The following is an 18,177-nucleotide window of genomic DNA, read 5'->3' as shown; positions in this document are numbered from 1 at the left end:
TTAAGTGAGCCATTGTTGCTAATACACAGCTCCTTTCACACACATTTATAATACATGCTTCTCACCCAGTGCACACTCCTTACTGAGGGAGCACAGTTTTGTCCAGAGGAATGGAGAAAAATGCGAGTGCGTGCACTAGAAACAACCCTGCTAAAAGGCATGGGAACAGCAAAAAGCAGGGGGTGCCGAGGCAGCACTTTACAAACAGATAAATCAATCAATCAGGCAGAAAAAAAGATGCCTTTAATTAGTCCTTCTGATTTCTAAGGGGGGAAGAGCAGCTCTACTCCGATAGAGACTTTACCGACTCCATCAAATGGCCAATGTTGGTACAACAGGCAAGGGCTACTTAAAAATAAAACAAAAAGACAAAGGACTGGGAAAATCGTCCTTTTAAGCACAAATTGACTCCAATTTAAACCTTTCCTCAGCAGAAAGCTTTAAAGCCATTTTGCTTATGTTTACATGGCAGTTCTTGCTCAAAAGCAAAGAGCTCGAAGTTTTATCCTTCTGGAGAGACTCAATCTCATTGTTTAATTCAGGAATTGGCTGCATCCAAAACTGGAAAAACTCATTTGTAAAATTCACTGGGGTTTGTATGCCAAAGTCAGGGCAAATAATTGGGGTTTCCTGTTTTTCTGTGCTGTTCCTGTGGGCCTGTTAATGTTAGTTTGGGAATTCCTGATCTCTGTGGACACTCCAGTTATTTTCAAAGAGAAGAGTGTCTCACAGAGCAGACAGTACTCAGTACTCAGAAATTGAGGATATGGAAGAAAGAGCAGCAACTCTCTGGAAAGTTTTCTTGCATCTATGGCACAGGCATGTGTAGGAAGTTGTGTGGATGCAAGAACTCTAAAAACAGACATTTTGTCACTTTGGTTAGAGATCAAAGACCTAAAAAACAGGATGCAGCCTCCTCATAGCATCAGATTCTCAAGTTACCATCTAATATGTTTCCATCATTGCTCAAAAATAAGTAATTTTATCATAAAATCCCAGCACCACAGAATGGTTTGGGTTGGAAGAGACCTTTAGTGTCCAAGTCCCCCTGCCATGAACATGGACATCCTTCAGGAGATGGAGTTCCTTCCCATAAACCCAAACCTTAGGACAGAGGCAAATAAATGTCCCTGTTGCACATAAAACAAAGCAAATTTATTGGAACTTCAGAAACCAAGCCAAGACTGCACCCTAGAGCTGTATCATTACCTATCTGCACCAAGATTGAACTGATAATAGCTCCAGAAGAGGCAGGATCTTGGGGTTAGTTGCTTAGCAATTGAAACTTCTCTCTCAGAACCCAAAGGAGGCCTAACAGCACCTTCTGTGATAAGAACTTGAAGTTTTCCTTCCTGACAGTGCAGCTGTGATGCTCTGAGCTACAAATCAATCACCTAAACCTTCAGTTTATTTTGGTAACACGACTCCTGCTATGCATGGGAAATATATTCCTGTCTGTCTGAAGGCTGAGCTCTAGGAGTGTTTCATCAGAGCTTTTATTTTATTAAAATCTATTATGATTTTATTTTATTAAAATCTATTCCCACTGAGGGGGCTCAGCTTTTTTGCACTGAGACACTTCACAAATTCTAGATCACCCTTACCAGGCAGGAATATGACAAATACAAATCTTTTCTACCAACTTCGGCAAGATCAACTAAATAATCAGGGAAACAGGGATGGAGCAAGAATTAGATCAAATTCGGCCTTTAACTACAGAAAAAGTTTTTGATAACACTGAGGAGTTAAGCCACTAACAAAGCCTAACTCAGAACTAGGACAGAGCCTGGTTTCTTCAGCCACAAAGGCACATGTCCAAACAAGAGAGCAAAATGGATAAATTTCACAAGCCAAGAATAGAAAGGAAGGATGGGTTGCAGGCTGGGATAAGAAATCAAGGTTAGTTTCCTCCACCTGGAAAAGACAAAGTGCTCTTTCACTTTTCAAACCAGTGTGGTCCAAGTCATATATTTTATGTTTTTACTTTTTGTAAGGAAGGAAATGCAGCCTAACTTCTAATTTTTTATTATAGTCTGACGTATTAAATTCATCACAGCTCCTACCAAAACATTAGCGAAGTCCTCTTAAATACTTCCATTGCAAAATCCTATTTATCAACTGTGGCTTCCATCACCTTCTTTGCTCCTGTTTATGCTTTCCCTGGAAAAGTAACATTCATTTTGCCTTGGAGTAGGTGCTGCTTTTATGTTTTCCTCTTCATGCATTTAAAAATGAGGACCACCTCTTTACAAAGCTCATGGGCAGCCTCTCACTCCCTGCTACCGCAGCATCCCCACCTCGGGTTAATGAAGATGCCCTCACTTAACGATGCATAACTGGATTTATTTCTCCTTTTTTTTTGGCCTCACCCTGGGGTTATCACATAATTTATCAAGAAGAGATGAAGAATTTCGTTTGACATGGCTGCAGCCCATCTGGAAGGTTGCAGGAGACGTAATGTGGCCGAAAGCGATGATTTCATCCCGCGCCGTGACAGCCAGCAAGAAGCAGCAAACCACAAAAATTCCCTCATTGTGAATTATATAGGTGCAGGACTTCCACTGTAAAAGCTGGGCTAGTTAAAATCTTACTAGATAATACTTAGTCACAGAAAGAATAAACTCTACTTATTTCCTTCCTTTTGCCATACAGCAAGCCATGGTTTAAAAAGACAGACAGAGGGAAGTCAGGCACTTTGAGGGTTTGCCAGCATTTTGATTAGTGACCAAAGTCAGTGAACTGCACTTTGTCTTGTCTTTTATGTAAGAATAAGGATGACTCATGCAAGACTAAAATAAACACCTTCTTAGAGGCAGCCTTGCTAATAATAGCTGCTACATCTTTAGTCCTCCCCACTTGAAACTACTCTATTACTAAAGCAGTAGTATGGAGCAGAGCACACTCAGGGAGGAATTCTGCCTCTGCTGCTGGCACCTTCCTGATGTGATGGTATCAAAACAGACAATTCACAGCAGACACCTGCTCGGGGTGTGTGTGGCACTGTTTGGCAGCAGGGAGGGCCCTGGGGTGGCTGCTGTGGGAAGCTGCTGGAAGGTTCTGCCGGTCTGACGGAGCCAGTGCCAGGATGGACTCGATGCTGGCCTTGGCCAAGCCCACCAGCAATGGTGGGAGTGAGAAAAAGTGAGAGAAAAAGCTCTGCAGGCGCTGAGGTCAGGGAGGAGGAGAGGCAGGAGGAGCTCCAGGTGCCAGAGGCACTGTGCCCCTGCAGCCCAAGGAGGTCCACAGGGATGCCCAAGGAGGCTGTGACCCCACAGCTGGCACAGCTGGGTCCTGTGATCCTGCAGGACAGCCACGCTGGAGTGACCTGTCCCTGAGGGACTCACCCCACGGAAGGGACTCACACTGGGGCAGGGAGATGCCCAAGGGAGGCTGTGACCCCACAGCTGGCACAGGGTCCTGTGATCCTGCAGGACAGCCACGCTGGAGTGACCTGTCCCTGAGGGACTCACCCCACGGAAGGGACCCAAGCTGGGGCAGGGGGATGCCCAAGGAGGCTGTAACCCCACAGCTGGGGTCCTGTGATCCTGCAGGACAGCCACGCTGGAGTGACCTGTCCCTGAGGGACTCACCCCACGGAAGGGACCCACACTGGGGCAGGGGGATGCCCAAGGAGGCTGTAACCCCACAGCTGGGGTCCTGTGATCCTGCAGGACAGCCACGCTGGAGTGACCTGTCCCTGAGGGACTCACCCCACGGAAGGGACCCACGCTGGGGCAGGGGGATGCCCAGGGAGGCTGTGACCCCACAGCTGGGGTCCTGTGATCCTGCAGGACAGCCACGCTGGAGTGACCTGTCCCTGAGGGACTCACCCCACGGAAGGGACCCACGCTGGGGCAGTTTGGAAGCACTGATGCTGGAGGAGCTCATGGAGGATTCCCCTCCCCCTCAGTGGAGCAGGGAAAGGGAGTGAGGAGTCAAACCACTGAGGAGGAAGGAACACCAATGATCACATGGACTGACCACAGCCCCCAGTCCCCATCCCAGTGTGCCACTGTGTGGGAAAATCAGGAGGAAGCTGAGCCCAGCAAGAAGGGAGGGGTCTTTTAAGACCTGCTGTATATTTCTCATTACCCCGACTCGAGCTGTTATAAATTAAATTCATTTTTCTCCAAATCAGGTCTATTTTGCCAGTGACAGCAGCTGGTGAGTGATCTCTCCCTGCCTTCATCTCAGCCCAGGAGCCTTTTGGGGTCTTTTCTCTCCCTGAAACTCTGGTACATCCATGAATCCTGCATGCCACTGAAATCAAAGGGAAGCTCCATTTCTGACTAGAAAACAGGAATACTTCCTATTTCTAAAACATAAATCACGTCTGTGAACTATTCTGTACAAAGAGAAAATATTTTCAACATATGCATCCCATAATAAACACATGAATTATATTTTGACACTTTGAGGAAACTATTAAACTGCTACATGTCTTTCAGGTGTCATTGGTAGGAAGGAGTTTAACCATTTCCAGTATTTTTATACAGAAAATTCAAACAGTAGATATCTGTCAAGTGCAGAACACTACCCAGGGAACAGCAGCCAAGGAAAAAACCCTTCCACAGCACAGCAAAGCTCAATAAACCCATGGAAAAGAAAATTTCCCTGAGTTACAAATGGACCATGAAGAACTCTTCCAGCTTATCCCAACAGACAGACTCTTCCTGCTTGAACAGGAAATTGTTTTGTAAATTCTGTGAATTGTGCCTCACACAACTGCACTGGATTTATGTTTCCCTGGAATTGAGCAGTTTTCAGGTGCTGTCAAGCCCACCAACCTCTCCCTAACAACAATCACCTCCCCTTCTTTCATCTGAGCAGTTAAAACAGCAGCTAAACAATGAGCCTGATATATTGGGGGTTATTCTTCAAGACATTATGGACAAGAATCAATCACATTTTCAGGGTTGGATCAGCCCTCTGTACAGGGAAGATTTATCCCAGTTAGAACCCACCTCTGCAGCAGAGCTGTTTTATTTCAAGATGGTCACAAAGATAATTTTTTTAAACAAATTTTATAATTGTTCAAGGGGGGGAGAGCAATTTTTAGAAAAACAAGAGAATGCCCTGCAGGTTCAACACAACTGATCTTTCATTTACAAGCCTCAAACTGTCAGGTCACTGAATATTGTCCTTCAAAACTGACAAACCAAGACTGGCTCCTATTAGAAAAATATTCCAACTGGCTTCTCCAAGACTTAAAACCCCCATTTAGCTTCTCATTTCCTCTGTGAAGTTCTTTTCATTATGCAGCCAAATTTGGAAAGGCCAAACAACAACAGATTCTTCCATGGCTCTCCCAGTCCTCTCGCATTAGGAACATATGTCATTTGTCTTTTAGCAGACACCAAAGGAACTTCATCTTGTTCCTTGGGCACTTCTGAATTATTTCTGGCAAAGAGAAGCCACTGAGATTAGAAAGTGAATAGTCCTGGCAGCAGGAGCAGTTTCTTTGTTGCCTTGAAGCCATGCTCACACTCACCCCATATACAGAAAGTATTCCAAGTTTCCATATATTGATATACAAGTTCATTAACTTAGGAGAATGAAGTAAGTCAGTGCAGTAAATTAATGGGTTATTAGAAGCTTTTTCACGATATGAGCTTGGATCAAATGACAATATTGCAGTAGAGCACTCCCAGGTCTGCTGGCAGGGAGGCACCTGCACGGCAGAAAGGAGAGGGGATTGTCCTCCTGGCCCTGCCCTCCCAAATGGCTCTCCATATGTTTCACACACAGCATTCCAGATGGATGCTTAAAGGGTTCATTAATTGCTGAAACCCAGATTTCTGAGGGTCTGGACAGCTCACACCTTTGTAAAATAGGGAGGGAGAAGTAAGAACCAAACAGAAAACTGGGGGAAAGGAGTTAATTTAAGATGTGTGCAGGGATGGTGAGGAGCATTTGCAATCAGCAGCAGCTCTGAATTCCTTCCTTTGGATCCAGTGCTCCAGGACTGTCTCCTTCCACTGAAACAATTACCTGTTCACAAATGACATTTCAAACACAGCTTCACTCTCGTGACACCAGGCCCAGCTCGGGAGGCTTGGCTTTGCTCAGTGCTGCAGACTGCATTAGTCATGACACGAGCTACGGTGATCCTTAACCTTTAAAGGAGCAAATCCACTAACATTTCTGGAGGGAAAAGATTTCTAACACCTAACAGCCAAAATAATCCTCTCCAGTTCTCTTTCTTTGGTTCTTTTGAGGCACCACTGTCTGCTCTGCCATCCTGGGCACTTTCCTACTGCCACAACACGAGGTTATGGTGAATAATATTCATTCACTCCCTGCCTGGTGTGGGGTCAGATTAATTCTGAATAGAACACAGAAGGAGACACGAATGGGATCCTGGAAACGCTTCCTTCTGGAGCTGTGCTCAAATCCTCCTGCCTTTGGAGGTGGAGCTTGAGAAGATCAACATGGAAGTTGTCCAACAGAGGGGCAAGCAAGAGCTGAACAATCCAGGAGGGATAAAGCAGCAAGCCAAGAGCTTCCCCTGATGTACTGCCCCACATGGAGCACAAAAGGACCTTTAGTCTTATGCAAATGAACTGAAAAAATTCAATTTTTTGAACTGAAAAAAAGCTGCACTTCAGGAGAAAACCAAAAATCTGTTGGAATGTAAGTAAAAACTCCATTGGTAGACGGCAGAAAAAGAGAGCAAAATTTGTAATGCAGATTTTCTGCCTCCTTCTATTGTCATCTAAGATTTTGCTGGTGCTATTTGACCTCTTTTCCTGCTCTTCTCTGAAGAAAAGGTGGAAGTCAAGTGAAAAACATGGAAAGGAACAGCAAAGTCTTATACCCCTCTGAGAACAGTAAACAAGTGGTAGAAATTGAAATATTATCTTTCCTCAGCAATGATTTTTAAAATAGATCTTGCCTCAGATACACCCTTTTCTCCACAGCCCCTGTAACTGATAAACCAGAGCAGACAGCTTCCATTAGAACATTTCTTAAATTTCCTCACTATTTTTTCTGCCTTACCACTGACCCAGAGATAAAAGGCTCTGACATTTTACACTGAGTGAGGCACAGATTATCTATAATCCATTTTTAACATCTACCTCTGCACCATCTGGACAGTTATTATCCACATTAGAAACCGCTGGAGTCAAAGAACTAACAGAATCTATGTAATCCATGAAAAAATAATGAAAATATTCGGAAGTGTTCATCTGGAATTTTGTGGAGTCTGTGGCTCTGAGAGATGAAAAACATGTGAGAGCTCATCTATTCTAGAGGAACATCTCAAGATGCTCAAGGGGGAATGGCTACAAGCTGACATGGGGTGGGTTTGGATGGGATATTGGGAAAAAATCCCTCCCTGTGAGGTTGGAGGCCCTGGCACAGGGTGCCCAGTAAAGCTGGAAGTGTCCCAGGCCAGGCTGGACCTCACTGATGTGAGCCCGTTGTGGATCCAGAAGGATTTATCAGCCTTTTGCTGCTTATCCTGCATCACCTGCAATCACCTGATCAAAACCTTCTGCTATTTGTGCCCTGATTTTAATTGGTGGCCCTGCCTGCCCTAATGATGGGAACAGTGGTGCTCCTTCCATCTGGAGCAGCGAGATAACCTCGTGAAGAACTTGGCCATAACGTCATCCCTACATTCCCTCTGCCCGTGTCATTTTTAGACACTTATGATCTGACTTTTCTGCTAAATCTGGCCCCCAGTTTTGAAAAAAAACCAAAAAAATTAGAAGTTTTCCACAAAAGGTTGAAAAATCTTTCAAGTTATTTCCCTTTCAGTTCCCCAGACTTGGAAGAGGAAGAGACTAAAAGGGATATTGAAATTATTATTGATGTTGAACTTCAAGCGCTGGTGCATTTTTTTTAAATCCAGCCCTTAAAATGCACAGATAAGATACAAGATATATAACATATATATACAGACATAATTAATCTGTAAATTGTGGGCATAAAACTCCATTTATTTCCCAGAAACACAACAGGGATCAGGAGGGCAAAAGCACAGCAACCTCTTCCTACAGGGTCAATGAAAAGTTTTGTGGGACAAAGCACATAAAAAAAAAGGAAGTCTGTTAATCCAATTAGTGTCTGTGCAGGAATACAAAAAAAATTGGATAGAAATACAGATTTTCCTAGAAGTGTCAGAGCTCTGATTTTGACTGCTGTCACATTAGGAGGAAATGTGAATAAGAGAACACTGTTCAAGTGTGTCAAAGCAAGTCTGCAGATTATAAAATAGCATGTATTTGTATTTACTATTTGTAAACGGTATTTATTTGTACCCCATTTCTTGACTATTACTACAGACCAGTCTTTGGTTCCCACTACAGCACGTTTGACCTGTTAAACCCCACTTTAATTAGAAATTAGTAACACCAACTACAGCAAAGCACATCACATCCACTTGGCCACATCAGCTTCCAGCACAGGAAAGTGGAGGTGTCACTTACAAGAGATTAAAAGAAGACTCGAGTCCCTGTGGTATTGACTTAGGAAGTAACTGAAATAATTCCCAGCTTTGTTTCATCTTCTTCCAGAATATGACTTAATCCTCTTTGCAGATAATTCTCCATTTACCAAGCTGGAAACTTTTGAGACCAGGATTATGCAAAATGTGCCTTGGAGCACAACAACTTTGATTTTCCCAAAGGCATGAGCAAGTCCAGACCTTCCTGGAAATCCAGAAAATGTTCAGGTGAGGACTTTTTTGATGGGAAGAACCCTGACCTATCCAAATGGCCAATTATATGGCATTTACCTATTACTGTTGTCAAATATCTGACACCTACTTCAGTTCAGCACTCAAGGAGCAAGGCCAGAAAAAACATCAAGATAATGATTTTAGAGACAAATTCACTCAGAGAATGAATTTATTTCACAATTTCTTACAGCATGCTAAGTAAATAATTTATTAGCTTGTTTGAAATTATGAATACCTTGAAAATAAAAATTGTAATGAAATGATAATCAAAAGGGTTTCATTGAGGTTTTTTTCAGATAATGAGTTCTTAAAAATAAAAGCAACAATATAATCTAGTCTAGCTAGGTTTATTCGGCCTACAGTGATACAGTAAAGCTGCATTCCTTAAACTCTGCTAGGGAAGGAACAAAAAATTGGAACTTTCCCATGTTGATAAATAAAGTCAGAGATATTCTGCTGAATAAATTGACAGAAATGCAAATAACAGCAGGATTTGCATGAAGGGAACCCTCCTGTGCAAGCACCAAATGTGAATTTTAAGCTTACTGAATACACGATATCTTCAGCATACAGACCTGAATTATAATTATTTTTCAAGTAGGAAAACTCAGTTATCGATATGTTAGGTAGTCATTAGAAGCTGATCATTCTCTTGTGAGCTAAAGTTTGTTAATCCTCTTCCTTTAATCTAAAATTAATGACTGGCGCTAAGAAAGAGTCAATAAGAGCTAAAAATAACCTAACAGCAAAAACTTAGTCAGGCCATGATTTATTTATCTTCATGCTGATGCAGGTATGTGGAAAAACATGGAATAAAGCAGCATTTTTGTGGGTCAGTAGCCAAACCAGGATGTGGCCAGCCAAATAGCCCTGGGTCCACTTTCAGCATGGACTTCTGCAGACTGATTGGATTTCAGCAAAGCAAAGAATCCACCTGGTGTGTTTTGATTATCCTTTTTAATTCAGAAACAGAGCCCAAGGTTGGCTTGCTCAACACTTCCTTGATACCCGTGTACCTATATCTCTATTAAAAAAAAACACTCCAAATTTTGCCAGTTTTTATATTAGGTAGATCTACAGAATTCAGAAATCTGCATCACAGAATCATGGAATGGCTTGGGTTGGAAGGGAGCTTAAAGCTCAACTAATTCCCACCTATATTTATAATATATATTAGCATTCCAAGAGGACGATGGCAGTATTCAGTAATTATTTATTTCTCTGTTAGCAGTCAGGATAAAGTTAAAACTAGTACTGAAAACAAATTTAACTGCATGGCAGGCCTTAAGCAAGCAGCTATTAGCCACTGCTATCAGCAGAACAATCCCCTGCAGAAGGCTGTTAATTAGAGCAAACGCACCAAAACCACGGGAAAATGGAAATGCTCAGATTCCTGCAGTAATGGTCAGAACCTGGGTCACACACTGGAGCTCCTCAGCATTTAGGGTTTTCCAGGAAAAGCTGGGAAATCCAGCTGCTGATTGCCCAAACCACGGTGATTCCCTGGGGAACTCCAGCCCGTGACCACAGGGATAAACACGTCCAAGCTTCCTTTCAAATCCATCAGCAGGAAGGGCACAGATCTCTGGGTGGCTTGGAAATGACCCCTCACATAAGCCAGAGAGTTTCTTTGGCAACACAGACTTGAAAAAACTGCCATTATCCTAAAAGTGATACAAAAAAGTCTTGGAGAATCATGGAATCATTTCGGCTAGAAAAGACCTCAAGATTATTGAGCCCAAACGTTAGCCCTAGCACAAATATTCTGTTTTTCTCCAAATGTGGAGTTGAGTCATTTCAGGTGCTTGGCTTCTCCAGAAGAACCTCCCTAGGGCATTTTTCAATGCTCTGGCAAGGAAAAAACTCAGTTTTCCACCCAAAGACAAGTCCAAGGAAGGAATTGCACCTGGAACTGTCAAGACACAAATGCTGAGAGCAGCTGATCTGAGAGAGAAAGCAGAGGTCACTCAGCACAAGGGAAAGGGCAGTGTTAAGAGAATGCAAAAATGCAGATGGTCACAAGTGAAAAACACACAGAGAACCAATAAAAGCTGAAGGTTGCTCAGAGGACAAAGCAGAAATATTCCAAATATTTGCAGGTGAGAAACAAAGGTGTTGGTTGGACGTCAATGAAAGAACAGAGCTATCAGGACAAAAATGTTGACGACACACAGAATTACTTGAAGGAAAAGACAAAAGACACATTCAATTTGCAGTGGGAAGCTGATTGCATCTTCCCAAGTGAGGATTCAATCCAAATGACAAAGGCAAAATTGAATATTATTCTGTAACTGCAGAATGTGAATTACTTCAGAGATGTCAATAAAGCAAAGAACAAACACCCGCAGAGAACATGGGTGTAAAAAAGATACACTGCAATGGAGGGGATTCAAGCAGCAATAACATCTTTCATTATTGACATTGATTCTTTTCCCTGAATATTATTAAATTAATACTGTTGGTCACAAGACATTGATCTTTAGAATCAAAGCAAGAAAAAGCTTCAAGTCCACGTGAAGCACAGGGACACAGCATTGGTTTCTTGAACCCCGGTGTACTGAACACATTTCAAATTGCCTTCATTTATTAAATGGAATAAATTAGCTTTTTGCCAAGATGAAGGTCAAGGTAAAACACTAGCGAGCTGCAAGGCAGTGATTTAGGGGATATTTTGGCAGGAACTCCACACTAACTTATAAAACCCAGATCTATAAAAAACCATCTGTGGTACAGAATAATGTGCCATAAATCTCCATTGGCATCACCACAGGTAAATTTGGGAAATGGGGTATAACAGCCCATGCTGTCAATCCCTCCTCATCCATGGACCTCTCTTCCCTTAGCTGGTTTAAACAAGAACTCTCTAAAAAGACAAATCCAGGCAGAATGACCAAAGCCATTTGAGTTTTTGAGATGGGCAACCTATTTTAAGGACTGTGATTTTCTCTCCTAAATTTAATAATTCCTCTATTCATCATCCTAGCGGGACAGTTCCAGCAGAGTCTATACTTAAAATTTGCTTATATAGAAATGCACAGGGTCTAAAGGGGAGTTTCTCCTCTGAGGTCAGCTCTCTAAACTGTCTAAATTTAATATTCCACACAAAGTGCCACAGATCACTGCATTTTTCCTGTCCCAAAGCTGCTGCATATAACATGATTTTATCTGATGCCCAGAGCCTGGTAGATTCACTTAGAGATCAGCCTAATAACAAAAGGCCTGATGCACAAAACCAGTTTTCGGCAGTAAATATGGATATATTTACTCAAGACATAGGGATTTTTCATCATTCCTATTGTTATCTGTACCTATGAAGACTTCAGTACATCTTAATTTGTGTTGGTAGAAAACATAAAATAACATAAGTACATTTTTTTATGGAGTCCTTTTGCCTACTGGAGCTGGAAAGCACCATGGTAATATGATAAAGTTCTATTTTTCTTCCCAAATTCCCTGTATACTAAAAGCAATTGATATTCCCCTTGCTGATACCATGGTATCTGTAAAACAGAATTCAGAGTATTTCATTTCATGTTGACATGACTGTGTCTGATAACGGAAGGTTCTTGAATCCCCCAGAATATGTGAAATGCTTGCAAAACCATCTGATGTCTGGAACAAATGAAAAATATCCTGGTCTCATTTCCTGCCCAGCAATGAACTCCAGCTCTGTGGCAGCAGCAGGGCCAGGTTAAACATTTCCCCCCGGTTCCCAAAGCTCCAGATCTGCAGAGCTTGCTCTCATTCAGGAGTCTTGGGTTGTTGGGAGGGAATCTTGGGGAATTCCTTAAAATCAGAGATAAAAAATGCCCCAGAACATCAGCAAGCACTTCGACTCCTCTGCTGTAATCACAAACAGTTCGCATAAATTTTATTATCTTTACTACTCCTGAAATCACCAAACTGTCTGAAAAGCACTCAAAATACAATTTAAGAAGGGGGGAGATAGCAATCACTCTCTCATGGCAAGCACGTGGTCTTTTTGAGAGTTATTTTTCACCTCAGAAAAGGTGAGGTCTTCAGTACAACAAATAATCTCCATTCCATGATCCTGATGGGCCCCTTCCAATTTAGTATAGTCTATGATTCTGGGATTTGTAGCAATATAATTTGTATTTTGCCTCAGTAAAATCATAGAGACACAAGCCATCACAAAAGCCCTCTAAAAAATGAACCTGTGTATTAGTCACATATGGAAAAGTCCCACTATCCATCCCAGCCAGAGTTTTTCTTAAGAGACAACACTCAGCCTTCCAATCCCCAGCAATACCAGGAAATAAAATTTCTCCTCTACAAGTATCCTATAAAAATACTCCTTTACCTCCACTATTTATTTATTAAAGTCCCTGTTGCAGTCTAATTTTTTCCAGCACAAGTTTGGCACCTCACACTCCAGCTGCTGCCCTGACTGCCTTTTCAGGGGTTCCTCCCCTGCTGCAGGATTTGTGCCTGGACCAAGGCAAGAGGAGCCCATGGAGGATGAACCATCACCAGTGGCTCAGTTAGAAATGAGCTTGGAGAGGCAGGCAGTGATTGGGATTAAACTCTTGAGACTGCACCTCCTGCTTCCAGGCTCCAAATGTATTTAAGCTCTTTCAAGTGAAGCAGCCAGAGTAAAAGAATGGGATTCAATTTTTTTAAGTATATCAAGGCCCCAAGAAAAACCAAAGAGGTTCCTGTTTCTGTTAATGTTTTAAGAAGTGCAGTTCAGGCCTTACATGCCAAGGAGATGGAGAAAACCCCAGCCCTGTGACAGCTTCATGCTCTTCACAACTTTGTGTAGCACTGTTAAGACCTTCTCACAGTTCTGCTCTCTAAAACCTGATGCAGAAGCAGAGCACAACAATAAACTTGTTTATTTACAGCTCTGGCGACAGTGAACAATTGAATGCTGCTCAATTGCAAGAAAATATTTCATGTTCTGTTTCATCTCCTGTGCTGCTCTCTCTTCCTGCAGCTCAGCCTTGCATCTCTATGACAATCACCACACAAACCACATCATTCTGCAGCCCACACAGGCAGTTAACAATTTATCCCTGTTGTCTCCATCACATCCACTTAGGAGAGCAGCAATCACTCCTGTTTGAGGCTCTGCTAATCAGAATAATTAATTTCATCCCTTAAATCCCAACACCCGTTTCCACTGTCCCTTTAATCACTTGGACAAACAGACTGGGGTCTTCTTTTCTGGGCCTTTTACGCCACAGATATTTTACTGGGATGGAAGAAACAGTCTGAATATTCCCCATGAGAAGGAAGGCAGCAGTGAATCATGTCACAGTCCTCCACACCACACCCTGCATTGTGAAATTCCACATTTTCTCTGCTGCTTCCCTGGCACCTGTTGAATTCACACCTGAGGATCACTTAGGGGTTTCAGGCCTAATAAAAGCTCTGCTGCTCTTGTTAGGGCCGCAGTGCCCTTACAGCAGGGAAATCTCTCTGGCCTCAGCAGAAAAACCCCACACAAAACACAGACAGAAAAATCAATGTAGGTTTTACTTGAATTCAGCTTTTTTTTTGCCCCTCATTCTCCCTCTCAGTGAAAAGATTGAAGCTGTTGCTCAGACTCCCCTCAAACACTGACCTGTCATCTGCCACTGAACACCCTGCCTGGTTTCTGGGCTGACACTGGGATTGCTTTTAAGAAATTTCTTTTTTCTTTTAAGCTCAGGGCCACATGATGTCTCAAAGGGCTCATCTTCACAACAAGAGAAAATATCCCGTGGCTGGTTTAGCCAAGATCCCCCAAAAGAGGCACAAATGAAACTCAGGATTCGGATTATCACAGCTCAGTGAAGGAATGATGAGAGCCTAAAGGTGAATTTCAAGCAAAGCACCTTTGATTATCTCATTATTTGACCATGCCTGCATGGGAAACATGTCATGCCAGGAATAGCACAGTGTAATTCAAACTCCTCTCCTGAAGTTAATATTAACCTGAAAATTCCCTCTAATCCACGGAAATTCACAACAAATCCAAAAGGGCTACTTTGTCTCAGAAGGGAAGAATTAAGGCATGAGCTGTCTTTTTGTTTCGTTATTTACAGAAAAAGCCAAAACATTCTATTAGATCATTTATGGGCTTTAACTGGGATAAACCGTGATGCATCCCGAAAGGACTCTCAAAGATTCCAAATAGGAGAATTACAGTTTGCTATTCATGATGTCTCCCAGGCTCACAGAAGCTGCAAATATTATGCTTTCTCACATCTTACTGCCAAAGCTGAACCCCAGGTTAAGTGGATACACCTTCCTTTCAGAGCTGTGCCAGATCAACTCTGAAAATTGTACAAATCTGATCCCGAGAGCGTGTGTTTGATATGATTTATAAGCTTTGTTTGTGTTTACAACAAATCATTGCCTTCCAGAAGGCAAATTTTTAAAAATCCTCTTATTTTGCACTTATTTTTGTACTGAAAGCAGGACATATGTGTGATGTTGCATTTCTGTGATACACATCAACAGCTAATTAAATCAGCCACATATATTTCATTGTTTTACACTGCAGGTGGTCTGAATAAATTGTTTCCAGCTCACATTCCAGAGCCTGGTAACACAACTGGGATCTTCTCCATACGTTCCCTCTTCCCCCTCAAAGCTCCATTACAAGGGTCAATCCATTTTGAGGGCAGTAAGAATTTCCCTCCTTTCATGTATAGAATGATCTGACAGAAAATCTAAAGGAAGTAAAATAATAAATAATAAATCAGGCTGCCTGAAGTCTCAAAGACAGGGCCAGCCTGTGCATGGAACAATCCCAGATCCTTCAGTGTCAATTCAGGGTTTGATTTCCTGCTAATAACTCTGGAATTGTGACAGACTAAGAGCATCAAGAGGTCAGTGTGTTATAAACAAGCTGTGAATTGACTTTGTGTGATAATCTAAAGAGAACCATAATAAATACCCAGAGAACAAGCGAAAAATGCAATGCACTAAAGGCAAAAATTAATGAACATGCAAAAATCACTTTGTCTGTCATACCCTGATTTTCAGTGACCACTATTAACCCAGGATCCATGGATTTAGTTGGGTAAAGAACCATTAAAAGGGATGAACTGAGGAGAAAGGCACTTTTGTCACTAATCACCCTATATTCACTCACAGGAATGAAGAATCTTAAAGATAAATTTGGTTTCTAGCAAAATTTTCCTCTGTGCACGTAATCAGCAAGGCACAATTAAGATAGATTCACTAAAAGATGGAAGGAGGAAGCAAAAAGGAGTTTGGATAAAAACTCTTTTAAAGGGATCACTGTGTTATTTGTCCTGAGACAAAACCAGTGGCTTTAAAGCAAGGTACACAACAGAAAAGGGCTGGTATTTACATTTATAGGCACAGTGACAGTCTGCCCACAGACTTACTCACTTTGCTGAAACAATTGGGAGAGAGATAAGGAAAGTTAGGACAAAAAAAGACTTAGAAAGCATTCTACAAAGAAGCCACATCTGGAAAATCCAGAAGGAGTCACCAGGCATTTCTTGATAGAAAACCCCATATATCTTAAAGGAGCTACATAGACTGAAGGATTTAGCCTGAAAAAATACTGGTTTTTTTTTTTTTTCAGAAATTTCCCCTAAGAGTTTCTAAATAATCTGTAAGAATACCTCCAGTGAAGCTAAATAGGGAATTTAACATTTTATGATCCCAAATACTTTCTGAGTGTGTGACAACACACATTAAAAAAAAAAGCCAAACCCATCAGAAATGGCTTTTCTCTCTTTTGCTGGGTTAGTACTCCAGCTATTTAAATTTATACACTCATTGTGGTTTATCACATGGCTCAGAAGGGCAAACATAAACTGCATTGATCACCTCACAGTACTGAGAGGCAGAGCCAGCAGAAGCTGACAGGTGAAAAGATAATTAGGGCCATGATGAACCTCACTGTCACGTGTCTGCCTAGAAATACCTTGTTACGCTGAGAAAACCAAAATTTGCTTTCTTTTCATAACTATATTCACTTGATTATCCTTTTTTTTTTGGCCAGGGCAAGAAATAAAACCCAACAAAAGGACCAAATTCAGACTGATTGGGATAGAAAATTTACTCGAAGGCCAGTTGCTATTGAAATTTTGCAAGGACTTCTTTAATCCCTGAGGAACCTGTTAGGAACAGTGAGGACAGGTACCAAAAGGGAATTGGAAAGCCTGCCACTCTTACCAATAGGAATAATAAGGAAAATAAGAATCTTGGCTGCTACAGGAAACAACAGTCAGTAAAATATTGCCACGTGTCAGCCCCAAAATGATGCACACAGAGAGGCCACGTGGCTGCTGCCCATCTTTCCCCCAAGAGCATGGAGTACTTTGGGTCTCCATCATCAAACCAACCAGCACTTCTTATTAAATTTGTAGCAATGATGATCTTATGACTAATGACTTAAATATAATGACTAGATCTTATGACTAACGATTAGATCTAATGACTTCTGGCTCTGTCACATTTGCATTAAATTAACCAATGTGTTGAAAGCCGAGGAGGAGGTTGGGTAGTGATAAATGGCTGAGCAGGCAGACATGGAGACTGCAAAATTCGTCCCCTAGGAAGCCAGGCTAAAAATAATAAAAAAACCCCTCACCAACTAGGTGAACAATCAATTCATTTTAAATTTCTCTGGCAATCATTTCCCTCCAGAGCAGGTAACAACTCCCCAGTGGAAGCGTGTGAGCAAACAAAGCTGAATTTCCAGCAGCTCCATATCAGCAGGAATTAAGCCAACCTGCTCTTTATGAGCCTTTCCACCCTTCCTCGTCGTACACAGAGTGTTTTACAGGGAATATCCCAAATCCTTTCTCTGCTGAAGCAGGACACAGATGGAAATGGGAATTGTGTACCCCGCCAGAGAAACTGCTGCAGTGCAACTGCGCTGGGGAGAGCGGGTGCAGATTACTGGAGGTGGGAAAACTCGTTTGGGATGCAGGGCACAGGACTTGCAATGAGGAAAAGATATTTGATGTTTTTCACTCAGCAGCAAACCCTGGCTGTGCATTTACCTGCATTTTGTTTGTTCATACAATCACAGAATCATCAAAGTTGCAAAAGGGCTTTAGGCTCAAATCAAAACTGGTCATCCAGAATATGTGAGTCTCCACCTGTAAAATTCTAATTCTGATGTAAAACTTAACTTAAACTTAAAATTTAACCTAAATTAAGTCAACTCCAATAAAAACAAAAAGAGGTGGAAGCATATAAATAAACAACTACTTTGAATGCAACCTCAGTAAGCCTGGATAAAAAGCAGACTCTCTTTTTGCATGAGGCATACCAGGCATTAAAAATTCAGATAGGAAGCAGAGCAAGAGACTTTCTATGCATAGAACTGAACCTTGGAGCCTCCTTCTCTGAGGTGATGTGCTCACCAGAGCACTCCTGTGGTGGAAGGCTGTTTTCCCAAGCCTCCAAGTGACAAAAAACACAAAAACCCCCCATTTTTCAGTGCCTACATTTCACCATTTCCTCCGAACCCACAAAAGAGCCTCAGGGCCCTG

At 42.0% G+C, this 18,177-nt stretch overlaps 1 protein-coding gene across 6 annotated transcripts in view; it reads right to left on the bottom strand.

Annotated features, from left to right (window-relative positions):
• SHANK2 (SH3 and multiple ankyrin repeat domains 2) overlaps positions 1-18,177 on the bottom strand; it is a 278,987-nt gene that overhangs the window by 51,603 nt on the left and 209,207 nt on the right. The gene's annotated exons all lie outside the window — the stretch shown is intronic.

The sequence above is a fragment of the Prinia subflava genome, chromosome 5 (genome assembly GCF_021018805.1).
Source record: "Prinia subflava isolate CZ2003 ecotype Zambia chromosome 5, Cam_Psub_1.2, whole genome shotgun sequence".
Lineage (NCBI taxonomy): Eukaryota > Metazoa > Chordata > Aves > Passeriformes > Cisticolidae > Prinia > Prinia subflava.
This window is presented reverse-complemented; position numbering and strand designations above follow the sequence as displayed.